The sequence below is a fragment of the Crocodylus siamensis genome, chromosome 9 (assembly GCF_052110815.1).
Source record: "Crocodylus siamensis isolate JL-2025a chromosome 9, ASM5211081v1, whole genome shotgun sequence".
NCBI classification, from domain to species: domain Eukaryota; kingdom Metazoa; phylum Chordata; order Crocodylia; family Crocodylidae; genus Crocodylus; species Crocodylus siamensis.
The window spans coordinates 40,594,588-40,607,098 of NC_143403.1; the positions used below are offsets into that span (position 1 = coordinate 40,594,588).

Sequence of the window (12,511 nt, forward strand, 5' to 3'; positions counted from 1 at the left end):
CTGGCCCACCCACCCGGGACCCAGCACTCCACCCACCATCACCGCCCCCTCCCGCTCGGCCCCCCGCTCCGCGCCCTGCCTCCCGGCGAGCCCCCGCCTCGCTTTGCCACTCACACCTCCCACCCCTCACCTGCTCTCGCCCAACCCGGGATTTGCTTGACAAGCACCTGTGCGTGCAAGCCAGCCTTTTGCTGCGGCTACTAACGCCACCAAAACGCTGGCTTGCAGCCATACATGCTTCTCGAGCAAATCCCGGGACGTCCTTCTCCCCTTCTGCTCGGCCTTGCTGCGGCCGCAACTGGAGTCCTGCCTCCGCTTTTGGGCTCCGCAATTCAAAGAGCACGTGGAGAAGCTTGAGAGGCTCCAGAGAAGAGCCACGCGCATCAGCACAGGTCAGGAAAACAGACCTGACGACGACAGGCTGAGAGCCACGGGGCTCTCTAGCCTGCAAAGGCGCAGGCTCGGGCCTGAGCTCATGCCCACCTATAAGTTTCTCACGGCTGGCCACCAGGAACTGGGAGAACCTTTCTTCACCACAGCGCCCCAAGGGACGACGAGGTCGAACGGTCAGAAACTACCGCGAGACCGTTTCAGGCTGGACATAAGGAGGAACTTCTTTACTGTCCGAGCCCCCAAGGGCTGGAACAGCCTGCCATCGGAGGTGGTTCAAGCACCTACACCGAACACCTTCAGCAGCAAACTGCATGCTTCTCTTGCTGGGATCCCATCGCCCCAGCTGACTTCCTGCCCCACGGGCGGCGGGCTCGACTCGAGGATCTTCCCAGGTCCCTTCCAGCCCAAATGTCCAGGAAAACTATGAAAAACCACCAGCCCCACCAAGGTCAGGCGCAGGGCCCACCACGTCGCACACCTCCACCAGCCGGCCGCCCCACCCTCCCGCCTCTGCCCTTCCACGCCCCGCTCGCCTTTCCCCGCAGGCCCCACTCACCGCCAGGCCCACACGCCTGTCCCGCTGGGCCAGGCCTCCTCACTTGCCACATGCCTTGCCTTCCACAGCCTACCAGACGCTGGCCCCGCTCCAGAAACGCCCGTCTCAAAAAGCAGACGCGCCGGCTGCAGCGTCCCACGCGCTCCGCGCGCAGGGAGCACGCTCGCTGCCCACCCCAAACGGCCCTCGCCCGCAGCCCACCCGGCCAGCCTTTGGCTCGCCTTAGCCCTCCAGGCTGGCTTTTGCTTGCCTGGCACGGCTCCAGGGCCTCCAGCCCTGGCCACACAAGGCCAGTGACCTCACAAAGGAGGCCACAGGTAGGTCCTGGCCCTCAAGCCCAGCCCCTGCCAAGTAGGCCGGCCTGGAGCCTGGCAGCTGCAGGCTCCCCAGCCCACGCCACTTCTTGGGCCTCCTTTGTCGAGCACGGGCGCTGGCCGAGCAACCGCAGGTCCGGGAGCCAGGCAGGAGGCCCACACGCCTCCAGCCCACAGCCCCACGCCCAGCCTTCCACCTCGGGCTGCGCCCCTCCGGACAAAGGCCCCAGCCAGAGGCGCCCGCTCGCCCCGCCCGCCGAAGTAGCTCAGTTGGGAGAGCGTTAGACTGAAGATCTAAAGGTCCCTGGATCAATCCCGGGCTTCGGCAGCCCTCTGGCCTTCCTTTGGCTCCCGCCTGCTATGCCTGCCTGCCTGCCTGGCCACCCGTGGGCCAGCCACACCCCTGCCGCCTAGCCCACCTCCGCTCCCACACAGACACGCAGACGGAGACACCTTTTGGCAGGGGCAGCGCCAGCCTGCCACCAGGCCCTTTTGCTGTCCCCTTGCACAACTGACCTGTGCTCACCTTCCACGCAGGCTGTCCCTGCCACCCCCAGGCGCACAGCTTTCCTATGCAAGCCCCAAAAGGGGGGCGCTCCTTCGAGCCGGACTCGAACCAGCCACCTAAGGATGTCTTGCCCAACGCCCTACAGTCCTCCGCTCTACCAGCTGAGCTACCGAAGGAAACCCACCTCCCCGCCCCCTCGGCCAGCTTCACGTGACCCCCGCCCAAAAGCGCCTGGCCCACCCACCCGGGACCCAGCACTCCACCCACCATCACCGCCCCCTCCCGCTCGGCCCCCCGCTCCGCGCCCTGCCTCCCGGCGAGCCCCCGCCTCGCTTTGCCACTCACACCTCCCACCCCTCACCTGCTCTCGCCCAACCCGGGATTTGCTTGACAAGCACCTGTGCGTGCAAGCCAGCCTTTTGCTGCGGCTACTAACGCCACCAAAACGCTGGCTTGCAGCCATACATGCTTCTCGAGCAAATCCCGGGACGTCCTTCTCCCCTTCTGCTCGGCCTTGCTGCGGCCGCAACTGGAGTCCTGCCTCCGCTTTTGGGCTCCGCAATTCAAAGAGCACGTGGAGAAGCTTGAGAGGCTCCAGAGAAGAGCCACGCGCATCAGCACAGGTCAGGAAAACAGACCTGACGACGACAGGCTGAGAGCCACGGGGCTCTCTAGCCTGCAAAGGCGCAGGCTCGGGCCTGAGCTCATGCCCACCTATAAGTTTCTCACGGCTGGCCACCAGGAACTGGGAGAACCTTTCTTCACCACAGCGCCCCAAGGGACGACGAGGTCGAACGGTCAGAAACTACCGCGAGACCGTTTCAGGCTGGACATAAGGAGGAACTTCTTTACTGTCCGAGCCCCCAAGGGCTGGAACAGCCTGCCATCGGAGGTGGTTCAAGCACCTACACCGAACACCTTCAGCAGCAAACTGCATGCTTCTCTTGCTGGGATCCCATCGCCCCAGCTGACTTCCTGCCCCACGGGCGGCGGGCTCGACTCGAGGATCTTCCCAGGTCCCTTCCAGCCCAAATGTCCAGGAAAACTATGAAAAACCACCAGCCCCACCAAGGTCAGGCGCAGGGCCCACCACGTCGCACACCTCCACCAGCCGGCCGCCCCACCCTCCCGCCTCTGCCCTTCCACGCCCCGCTCGCCTTTCCCCGCAGGCCCCACTCACCGCCAGGCCCACACGCCTGTCCCGCTGGGCCAGGCCTCCTCACTTGCCACATGCCTTGCCTTCCACAGCCTACCAGACGCTGGCCCCGCTCCAGAAACGCCCGTCTCAAAAAGCAGACGCGCCGGCTGCAGCGTCCCACGCGCTCCGCGCGCAGGGAGCACGCTCGCTGCCCACCCCAAACGGCCCTCGCCCGCAGCCCACCCGGCCAGCCTTTGGCTCGCCTTAGCCCTCCAGGCTGGCTTTTGCTTGCCTGGCACGGCTCCAGGGCCTCCAGCCCTGGCCACACAAGGCCAGTGACCTCACAAAGGAGGCCACAGGTAGGTCCTGGCCCTCAAGCCCAGCCCCTGCCAAGTAGGCCGGCCTGGAGCCTGGCAGCTGCAGGCTCCCCAGCCCACGCCACTTCTTGGGCCTCCTTTGTCGAGCACGGGCGCTGGCCGAGCAACCGCAGGTCCGGGAGCCAGGCAGGAGGCCCACACGCCTCCAGCCCACAGCCCCACGCCCAGCCTTCCACCTCGGGCTGCGCCCCTCCGGACAAAGGCCCCAGCCAGAGGCGCCCGCTCGCCCCGCCCGCCGAAGTAGCTCAGTTGGGAGAGCGTTAGACTGAAGATCTAAAGGTCCCTGGATCAATCCCGGGCTTCGGCAGCCCTCTGGCCTTCCTTTGGCTCCCGCCTGCTATGCCTGCCTGCCTGCCTGGCCACCCGTGGGCCAGCCACACCCCTGCCGCCTAGCCCACCTCCGCTCCCACACAGACACGCAGACGGAGACACCTTTTGGCAGGGGCAGCGCCAGCCTGCCACCAGGCCCTTTTGCTGTCCCCTTGCACAACTGACCTGTGCTCACCTTCCACGCAGGCTGTCCCTGCCACCCCCAGGCGCACAGCTTTCCTATGCAAGCCCCAAAAGGGGGGCGCTCCTTCGAGCCGGACTCGAACCAGCCACCTAAGGATGTCTTGCCCAACGCCCTACAGTCCTCCGCTCTACCAGCTGAGCTACCGAAGGAAACCCACCTCCCCGCCCCCTCGGCCAGCTTCACGTGACCCCCGCCCAAAAGCGCCTGGCCCACCCACCCGGGACCCAGCACTCCACCCACCATCACCGCCCCCTCCCGCTCGGCCCCCCGCTCCGCGCCCTGCCTCCCGGCGAGCCCCCGCCTCGCTTTGCCACTCACACCTCCCACCCCTCACCTGCTCTCGCCCAACCCGGGATTTGCTTGACAAGCACCTGTGCGTGCAAGCCAGCCTTTTGCTGCGGCTACTAACGCCACCAAAACGCTGGCTTGCAGCCATACATGCTTCTCGAGCAAATCCCGGGACGTCCTTCTCCCCTTCTGCTCGGCCTTGCTGCGGCCGCAACTGGAGTCCTGCCTCCGCTTTTGGGCTCCGCAATTCAAAGAGCACGTGGAGAAGCTTGAGAGGCTCCAGAGAAGAGCCACGCGCATCAGCACAGGTCAGGAAAACAGACCTGACGACGACAGGCTGAGAGCCACGGGGCTCTCTAGCCTGCAAAGGCGCAGGCTCGGGCCTGAGCTCATGCCCACCTATAAGTTTCTCACGGCTGGCCACCAGGAACTGGGAGAACCTTTCTTCACCACAGCGCCCCAAGGGACGACGAGGTCGAACGGTCAGAAACTACCGCGAGACCGTTTCAGGCTGGACATAAGGAGGAACTTCTTTACTGTCCGAGCCCCCAAGGGCTGGAACAGCCTGCCATCGGAGGTGGTTCAAGCACCTACACCGAACACCTTCAGCAGCAAACTGCATGCTTCTCTTGCTGGGATCCCATCGCCCCAGCCGACTTCCTGCCCCACGGGCGGCGGGCTCGACTCGAGGATCTTCCCAGGTCCCTTCCAGCCCAAATGTCCAGGAAAACTATGAAAAACCACCAGCCCCACCAAGGTCAGGCGCAGGGCCCACCACGTCGCACACCTCCACCAGCCGGCCGCCCCACCCTCCCGCCTCTGCCCTTCCACGCCCCGCTCGCCTTTCCCCGCAGGCCCCACTCACCGCCAGGCCCACACGCCTGTCCCGCTGGGCCAGGCCTCCTCACTTGCCACATGCCTTGCCTTCCACAGCCTACCAGACGCTGGCCCCGCTCCAGAAACGCCCGTCTCAAAAAGCAGACGCGCCGGCTGCAGCGTCCCACGCGCTCCGCGCGCAGGGAGCACGCTCGCTGCCCACCCCAAACGGCCCTCGCCCGCAGCCCACCCGGCCAGCCTTTGGCTCGCCTTAGCCCTCCAGGCTGGCTTTTGCTTGCCTGGCACGGCTCCAGGGCCTCCAGCCCTGGCCACACAAGGCCAGTGACCTCACAAAGGAGGCCACAGGTAGGTCCTGGCCCTCAAGCCCAGCCCCTGCCAAGTAGGCCGGCCTGGAGCCTGGCAGCTGCAGGCTCCCCAGCCCACGCCACTTCTTGGGCCTCCTTTGTCGAGCACGGGCGCTGGCCGAGCAACCGCAGGTCCGGGAGCCAGGCAGGAGGCCCACACGCCTCCAGCCCACAGCCCCACGCCCAGCCTTCCACCTCGGGCTGCGCCCCTCCGGACAAAGGCCCCAGCCAGAGGCGCCCGCTCGCCCCGCCCGCCGAAGTAGCTCAGTTGGGAGAGCGTTAGACTGAAGATCTAAAGGTCCCTGGATCAATCCCGGGCTTCGGCAGCCCTCTGGCCTTCCTTTGGCTCCCGCCTGCTATGCCTGCCTGCCTGCCTGGCCACCCGTGGGCCAGCCACACCCCTGCCGCCTAGCCCACCTCCGCTCCCACACAGACACGCAGACGGAGACACCTTTTGGCAGGGGCAGCGCCAGCCTGCCACCAGGCCCTTTTGCTGTCCCCTTGCACAACTGACCTGTGCTCACCTTCCACGCAGGCTGTCCCTGCCACCCCCAGGCGCACAGCTTTCCTATGCAAGCCCCAAAAGGGGGGCGCTCCTTCGAGCCGGACTCGAACCAGCCACCTAAGGATGTCTTGCCCAACGCCCTACAGTCCTCCGCTCTACCAGCTGAGCTACCGAAGGAAACCCACCTCCCCGCCCCCTCGGCCAGCTTCACGTGACCCCCGCCCAAAAGCGCCTGGCCCACCCACCCGGGACCCAGCACTCCACCCACCATCACCGCCCCCTCCCGCTCGGCCCCCCGCTCCGCGCCCTGCCTCCCGGCGAGCCCCCGCCTCGCTTTGCCACTCACACCTCCCACCCCTCACCTGCTCTCGCCCAACCCCATTGGCTTAAGTTCCCATGCCTCTGGAGTTTCAATACTTGCTCCTTTATACACCTCAGGCCTTACTGTGAACCTAGGTACTGCTTCAGGTCCCTGTACCTGTCCTGGGCCCTGTGTCAGGCCTCACTCTGAGCCTGGGCTCTTCTGTGTGGGCTCCTTTAGTCTTTTCCTTTCCATGGGGTCAGACACAAAGCAGAGGCTTTCCAGCACCCCATACTCACCCTTCACTAGGGAGGTGTAAGTGTTGGGTTTCCTGGAGACTGCCGCACCACTGGCAGTCACACTAGAGCCTCCAGCCCCAGCAGCATGTAGTTTTACGTTATGCCTCAGGACCAGAAACCTCCAGCCATCCGCACAGTTCCTGCCCTGTGCCTCCAAGATGTTATGAGCAACACCTCTAGCCAGGTGATGGTCTCTCCTTGGCTGCTTGCAGCGAACTGCTGGCTTCAGTGCTCAGAGTCCTGTTCTTATAATAAACAGCTGGGCCCAGCATGAGAGACGGGAGGCTTTTGTTACTGACATGCAAAACAGGCAACTCAAAGCTCTCAGGCTGGGTCACCAGCTCTTCTCAAGTTCTGAGTAACCCCAGTTTCTATATGTTTCTTCTGCACAGCTCACAGAGCAATGAACACAATGTCACAGGCAGCCTTTAATGTACAAAAGCCCCTTCAGACCTCTCAGATATGCTCCCCTGGGTGACCTTCACTGTGCAAGTAATGCTTGCTCTCCAAAGCTCCCAGCCAGAATTACCCATCTCTACCTCACCCCCTTACCCTGTTACCCAGCAGACTAGGAGCCATCTCTGCTCCTTCCAAGTTTTTGTTCTTGGTCACTACTTACATGGAGTGCTGTATAGCATCCTCATGACCTTGATGCAGTTATCCAGCAGCGCTTTGGGTCTCACAGGCTTCCTGTTGCTCCCTGCCTCAGCATCATGAATCCTCTTCACCAGGTCAGCAACAACTACATCCATATCCCCCTGCAGAAACAATAGTCTAGGGGGTTAACCAGCAGCCACCAGCACCTGACAGACCCTCACTCCATGCTCTGCTCTGACTTGCTTTCTACTCACCCATAACCTGAATAATGCGGCTCTCCACCCCAGTCCCAGACGTCTTGTCTAGAGCAGGCTGTAAAGATGTAGTTGTGAACTGAGCAGTCAGGCTGGGCAGTTGAAAGAGAACCCCCACAATTAAAGCAGAAATAACACCTGCCGTAAAAAGCATCAAGAATAAAAATGCTCCAGGTCTGGCTGATGTAGCCAGAGAGCATCTCAAGCTGGGTGGAGAAGTACAAGTAGACATGATGCAGTCTGTTCAGAACCTGGGGAGTGGCCTGATTAATTAACAAGATTATATTCCAGTGTTGAAGAAAGGTGCCTGCCAGGGATGTATAAACTCCAAGATAATGTCTTTGGTATCACATGTGAGCATGGTCTTGTTAAAGACCATTCTGGAAAGGATTCCAAGAAAAACAGACCAAAAACTATCACTGAGCAAGCAGGGTTTGGACCCAGAAAGGACACAAGGGATCATCATGATGAGAAAAGACTGAGAATGGGAACCACTGTTATAGCTCTGCTTTGTCGACTTCACTAAGGCTTCTGATTTGCTGAGGCATGATAAGTCATGGCTAACGATGCTTGAGAAAGATGTCCCGCTACTCTTAGTTGACCTGCTGTGGGAGCTCTGTCTGAATCAGAAATCAGCTATAAAAGTGGCAGGAGTAAGATCAGAGTGGCTTGTATCCACGGGAGGTGGAGGGCAAGGATGCCTAGTATTGTCTTACCTATGCAACAATCAAGCTGAGGTGGCAATAAGGAAAGTACAGAAAGGTCTTAGAGGAGGCCTTAAGATAGCTGGAAGATTAATAAATAATTTGAGGTATACAGGTAATGAAGTCTAGGATTGCCTTATTATCTGAGGAACTACAGGATTTGGTTAGCAGATTGCATACATTCGGACAAATGTATGGACTGTCTATTAATATCTTGAAGACAATGGCCATAAGAAAAGAAGAACAAAACCTAAGGATTCTGGTGAATAGGAAAGAGCTAGAGCAAGTTAACTTGTTTGTGTATCTGGGCTCAGTCATTAGTCAAAATGGTGCATGTTAACAGGATATACAAAGAATATTAGGCTTAGCAAGAACAGCCCTGGAAAACTTACCAGGATCAGGGAGAAAAGATGGATTGGCTTGATTTTGCAGGCTATTGTATGGACAACAGCTATATATGGCTGTTGGGCCTTTAAAGATGGAGAAATTAAAAGTTTCACTGAAAAGTACTGAGAATAGCATAGGCACCAAATAATGTAATGACAATGAGAAGTTTGGTATGGCAAGATATCTCACCAACACCACGGAGAGAGAGAAGTTGAAATTCTTTGGGCAAGTGATTAGAATGGGACTGCTCAGAGAAGACAATCATATACATAGGTGTGGAAGGCAAGGGAAGAAAACCAAGAACCTGGAAAAAGGAAGTAGAGAGGATGGAATAGGGGATCAATCAGACAGCAAGGTTAGAAAGGACTACACAAGTGTAGTCCTTTATTGTGTCACCAACTCTCAAATCAAGGAAGATTCAATAACAATAATAATTCAGACAAACCCAGGGGAAGTGGAATTTGTTCAGGCTTCTTGTCCAGGCTCTGAACTTTAGGTAGGATGTGGAGAATCCTGAGAGAGTCCAGAGGAAAGCTATGCACATGATCAGAGGATGAGACAACAGGCCTTATGAGGAGAGGCTGAGAGGCATGGGAGTCTTCAGCCTGGAAAAGCTTAGGCTCAGGGGAGACTTGATGGTGGCCTATGTTAGGGGTGTGCACCAGGAACTGTGAAAATATGTGTTCACCGGGGCACCCCAAAGGAAGACTATGTCTGATGGTCACAAATTCCGGGAAGACCGTTTTAAGTTGGACATTTAAAGCTTCTTTACTGTACGACTCACCAGAGTCTGGAATAGACTATCTGCAGAAGTGGTGCAAGCACCTACTCTGGACACCTTTAAAACACACTTGGATGCTTATTTTGCTGGGATCAAATGATTCCAGCAGACCTCCTGCCCCTTGGTCAGGGCCTGGACCTGACGATTTTGCAAGTTCCATTCCAGCCCTAATGTCTATGAAATCTATGAAAAATTCACTAACTCTCATGGAAAGTCTCCAGAATTTTACATGATAGGGAGTGATCAAGACTCATTTAGCTGAAAGAGCAAGTTGATTCATTGGGAGAAAGATTGGCACCTACCCAGTCATTAGTCCTACAGGCTGCCACATCCCCAACTTCCCTTTAGCCCCAACCCCAGTGTGGTGAACTCAGCCCAAGTTGGGACAAAGGCAAGCTGCTGAGGTCCTGACAGCTGGTAAAGCTCCTGTAAGGTTTGTACACGGAAAAGGAGTCAAGTTTGCAGTCTGCCAGTTCCTAGTGCTCTTTGCTCCTCCCACACAGTTTATAGGTAGCCCAAGAATGCGTGGGGGGGGGAGGGGCGGGAAAAAAAATATTTCAACCTGCATTGGCCGGGAATCGAACCCGGGCCTCCCGCGTGGCAGGCGAGAATTCTACCACTGAACCACCAATGCTCCAGCTGTTTAAAAGGTCTCACAACATCTGGCTAAGTGCTGCACAAAGCTCTTCTTGCTTTTTCTGCATGCATCTGCAGCACATACTGGGGGCTGCCAGCAGGCTTCAGAGAGGTCGAGTGGCTGGAGGCGCTGCCCTGGGGCAGGTGATGTGGTTTTGGCATCAGAGGCCGGCTGCTTGGCCCCTCTGCCTGGGTGCTTGGCCTGTGCCAGGGGAGACAAAGCGCAGGCAGTGACTCCTGGCAGGGCAAGATGGGTTCCCATCAGGTCCTGGTCAGGGCAGGAGGGAAGCAGGCTCCCAGGGGGTGGCAGGGCCCGGGGCCACCGGGCAGGAGGCAGCGGCAGGTGGGGGCAGAGCTGCCAGTGCGTGGCGTGGGTGCTGCTGCCCTCTGCTGCCCTGCCAGCAGCTGGATCCCCTCCCGTGGGTGCCTCACCCCAGAGCTGGCCCGGCCCCTTGTGCTGTTTCCCTTCCAAGAAGTTGGGAAAGGGAGAAGGATCCAAGCTGGCAGATGCATGCAGAAAAAGCAAGAAGAGCTTTGTGAAGCACTTAGCCAGATGTTATGAGACCATCTAAACAGCTGGAGCATTGGTGGTTCAGTGGTAGAATTCTCGCCTGCCACGCGGGAGGCCCGGGTTCGATTCCCGGCCAATGCAGTTTGAAATGTTTTTCCCGCCCCCAGCCCCCGCATTTTTGGGCTACCTATAAACTGTGTGGGAGGAGTAAAGAGCACTAAGAACTGGCAGACTGCAAACTTGACACTTCTTCCATGTATAAACCTCACAGGAGCTTTACCAGCTGTCAGGACCTCAGCAGCTTGCCTTTGTCCCACCTTGGGCTGAGGCCTTTTAGCACCAAATGAGAGTTCAGGATGTGGCAGCTTCTAGCACTAATGACTGGGTAAATACCAATCTTCTTCCTAATGCCCCAACTTGCTTTTCAAAGGCACCTCTCATCCCCATGCTCAGCTTTGGCAGCTGGCTCCCGGTGTGAAATAAGGACAGCCAGCCCCCAGATTACAGAACTCCAGAGATCAGGGCTAGTAAACAGTTGTTCATTCCCCACCCAGATGCAGTGAGAACCCACAGAAGAGCTGGTTTAAAAAATACCCAATGCAGAGCCCAAGCGCACAGCCCCCCTACCCCCGTGGAAGAATTCCATCCCAGTCTCTCCTATTAGTTTTTTTTCTTTTGTCATTGTCTCCTCACCTGGCTGTCAAGCTGGTTGCCCCAAGTTAAGGGTGTGTGACCTGAAGCAGGTACAGTGGGAGTGAACCTAGTCTCTATTGTTTTAAGCATTAGCATGGGGGCATGAACTTGAGCCATGTCACACCCTTGGAGATGATCACCCTGCTTTTTAAATTTATTGGTCAGCATCAATCAACACCTGCCTTTGATTGGGCCTGGAAGGTGAGGTCATAAAGGTTATTTAAGGGTCCCTCCAGCTTGGGAAAGGCATTTGGAAACTCATGATACAACAAACTGTCTATTTCCAGAGGAAGCTCAATCAGCCTCTGAATAATACTTGTGAGTAACTTACCTGAAATTTATCTAGAAATATAGCTTACATAACAAAAGGCTACCAAGCTGTACTGTTTGCTCTGGGTTATTTGACATTTCTCTAACCTGTACCTTTCCCCAAGCCTACCCTCTTTAACCAATAAAGCTCTCCACTATAACAAGTTCAGTGGTACTTACTGGAAGAGGCATGCCTTTATGCTCCCTATACTTGGCTGACTGAGGGAGGCTACCTTCCATGCTTCACACTTAAGGAACCATACCAAGTTCTCACAGTGGGTCAAGCACCTTCAAGGTCTAGAAGGCCTGTGTACCCCAGGAGGCACAGGACCCAAATACCGACCAGACCCCTGGGTGGTGGCATCAGTTACCCCAGGCTTGTGGATGTGCTCCAGGAAGGGGGTGGGCCAGATGTGAGGTGCCCTAGGGGAGACACTCAGAGCTTGGTTTTTGGTCAGGCACAGTGAGGCAGGTGGCTCAGGGCAGAAGCGCCCCTTACTGGGCTGCCACAACCCCTACCCACAGACTTTCTTGACATTTGTGGGAGCTCTACCTGCCCAGGTCTGGCATGGGCAGATCTACCAACCATGACCATGTGGTGCAGGCCTGGAATACACAGCCTCTGGGACTGACAAAATGGGTCTTCCCCAGGCAAGAGTCGTTAAAAAGAGCCCAAAGCTGGCATTAGTGCTGCACCCAGGGAGGTGTTGGTACTTAATGACAAACAACACCAAGACAGGAAAGGCATCTTGAAAGCAGCAGCCAACTTCTCACCAGCCCAGTCGCAATGCATAGAGGGTGCATGGGGACCCCCTGAGAGCACTGGTGCACCTCCTGACAGCAGCGTTTCCCACTTAGGTGACAGGCAAGGAGGCAAGCAAGCGTGCTTTTCCACGTGCACACACATGCCCTCACTCTTGCCCTGTCTGTAGTATTACTAGGGGTGGTAAAGGGGGCACCAGCTGATTTAGAGAGGACACAGCTCCTGGGGAGTGCATGACCCAACTGCCTCAGCCAGGCACAGCTGGTCCCAGACCCAAGCAAGCAAGGTACAGAGAGTCAGCCCTGACAGCAGCAGCCACATACCTGTGCACATACACACACACATACCTTCCACCCCACCCCATCTCTGCCCAGGGCACAAGAATTGCTAGTCATGCCTCTGCCTCCCACCCCCAAACTCCCTGTCCCACCAAACTGATGCCTCTCAAAAGTTTATATTGTTTGAGGCCTGCAATACACTTCAAATTTAGTTACCATCTCAG

At 57.8% G+C, this 12,511-nt stretch overlaps 8 non-coding genes across 8 annotated transcripts; 4 read left to right on the forward strand and 4 right to left on the reverse strand.

Annotated features, from left to right (window-relative positions):
- The first annotated feature begins 1,518 nt into the window (after positions 1–1,518).
- Positions 1,519–1,591, forward strand: TRNAF-GAA (transfer RNA phenylalanine (anticodon GAA)). Its single transcript has one exon. It is a non-coding gene; the product is annotated as a tRNA-Phe (tRNA).
- A 268-nt stretch (positions 1,592–1,859) lies between these two features.
- Positions 1,860–1,947, reverse strand: TRNAY-GUA (transfer RNA tyrosine (anticodon GUA)). Its single transcript is given in 2 exon segments — positions 1,860–1,895; positions 1,911–1,947. It is a non-coding gene; the product is annotated as a tRNA-Tyr (tRNA).
- Positions 1,948–3,520: 1,573 nt separating this feature from the next.
- Positions 3,521–3,593, forward strand: TRNAF-GAA (transfer RNA phenylalanine (anticodon GAA)). The gene has a single exon. It is a non-coding gene; the product is annotated as a tRNA-Phe (tRNA).
- A 268-nt stretch (positions 3,594–3,861) lies between these two features.
- Positions 3,862–3,949, reverse strand: TRNAY-GUA (transfer RNA tyrosine (anticodon GUA)). Its single transcript is given in 2 exon segments — positions 3,862–3,897; positions 3,913–3,949. It is a non-coding gene; the product is annotated as a tRNA-Tyr (tRNA).
- Positions 3,950–5,522: 1,573 nt separating this feature from the next.
- TRNAF-GAA (transfer RNA phenylalanine (anticodon GAA)) lies at positions 5,523–5,595 on the forward strand. Its single transcript has one exon. It is a non-coding gene; the product is annotated as a tRNA-Phe (tRNA).
- Positions 5,596–5,863: 268 nt separating this feature from the next.
- On the reverse strand, positions 5,864–5,951 carry TRNAY-GUA (transfer RNA tyrosine (anticodon GUA)). The gene is given in 2 exon segments: positions 5,864–5,899; positions 5,915–5,951. It is a non-coding gene; the product is annotated as a tRNA-Tyr (tRNA).
- Positions 5,952–9,660: 3,709 nt separating this feature from the next.
- TRNAG-GCC (transfer RNA glycine (anticodon GCC)) lies at positions 9,661–9,731 on the reverse strand. Its single transcript has one exon. It is a non-coding gene; the product is annotated as a tRNA-Gly (tRNA).
- A 583-nt stretch (positions 9,732–10,314) lies between these two features.
- TRNAG-GCC (transfer RNA glycine (anticodon GCC)) lies at positions 10,315–10,385 on the forward strand. Its single transcript has one exon. It is a non-coding gene; the product is annotated as a tRNA-Gly (tRNA).
- Positions 10,386–12,511: the final 2,126 nt, after the last annotated feature.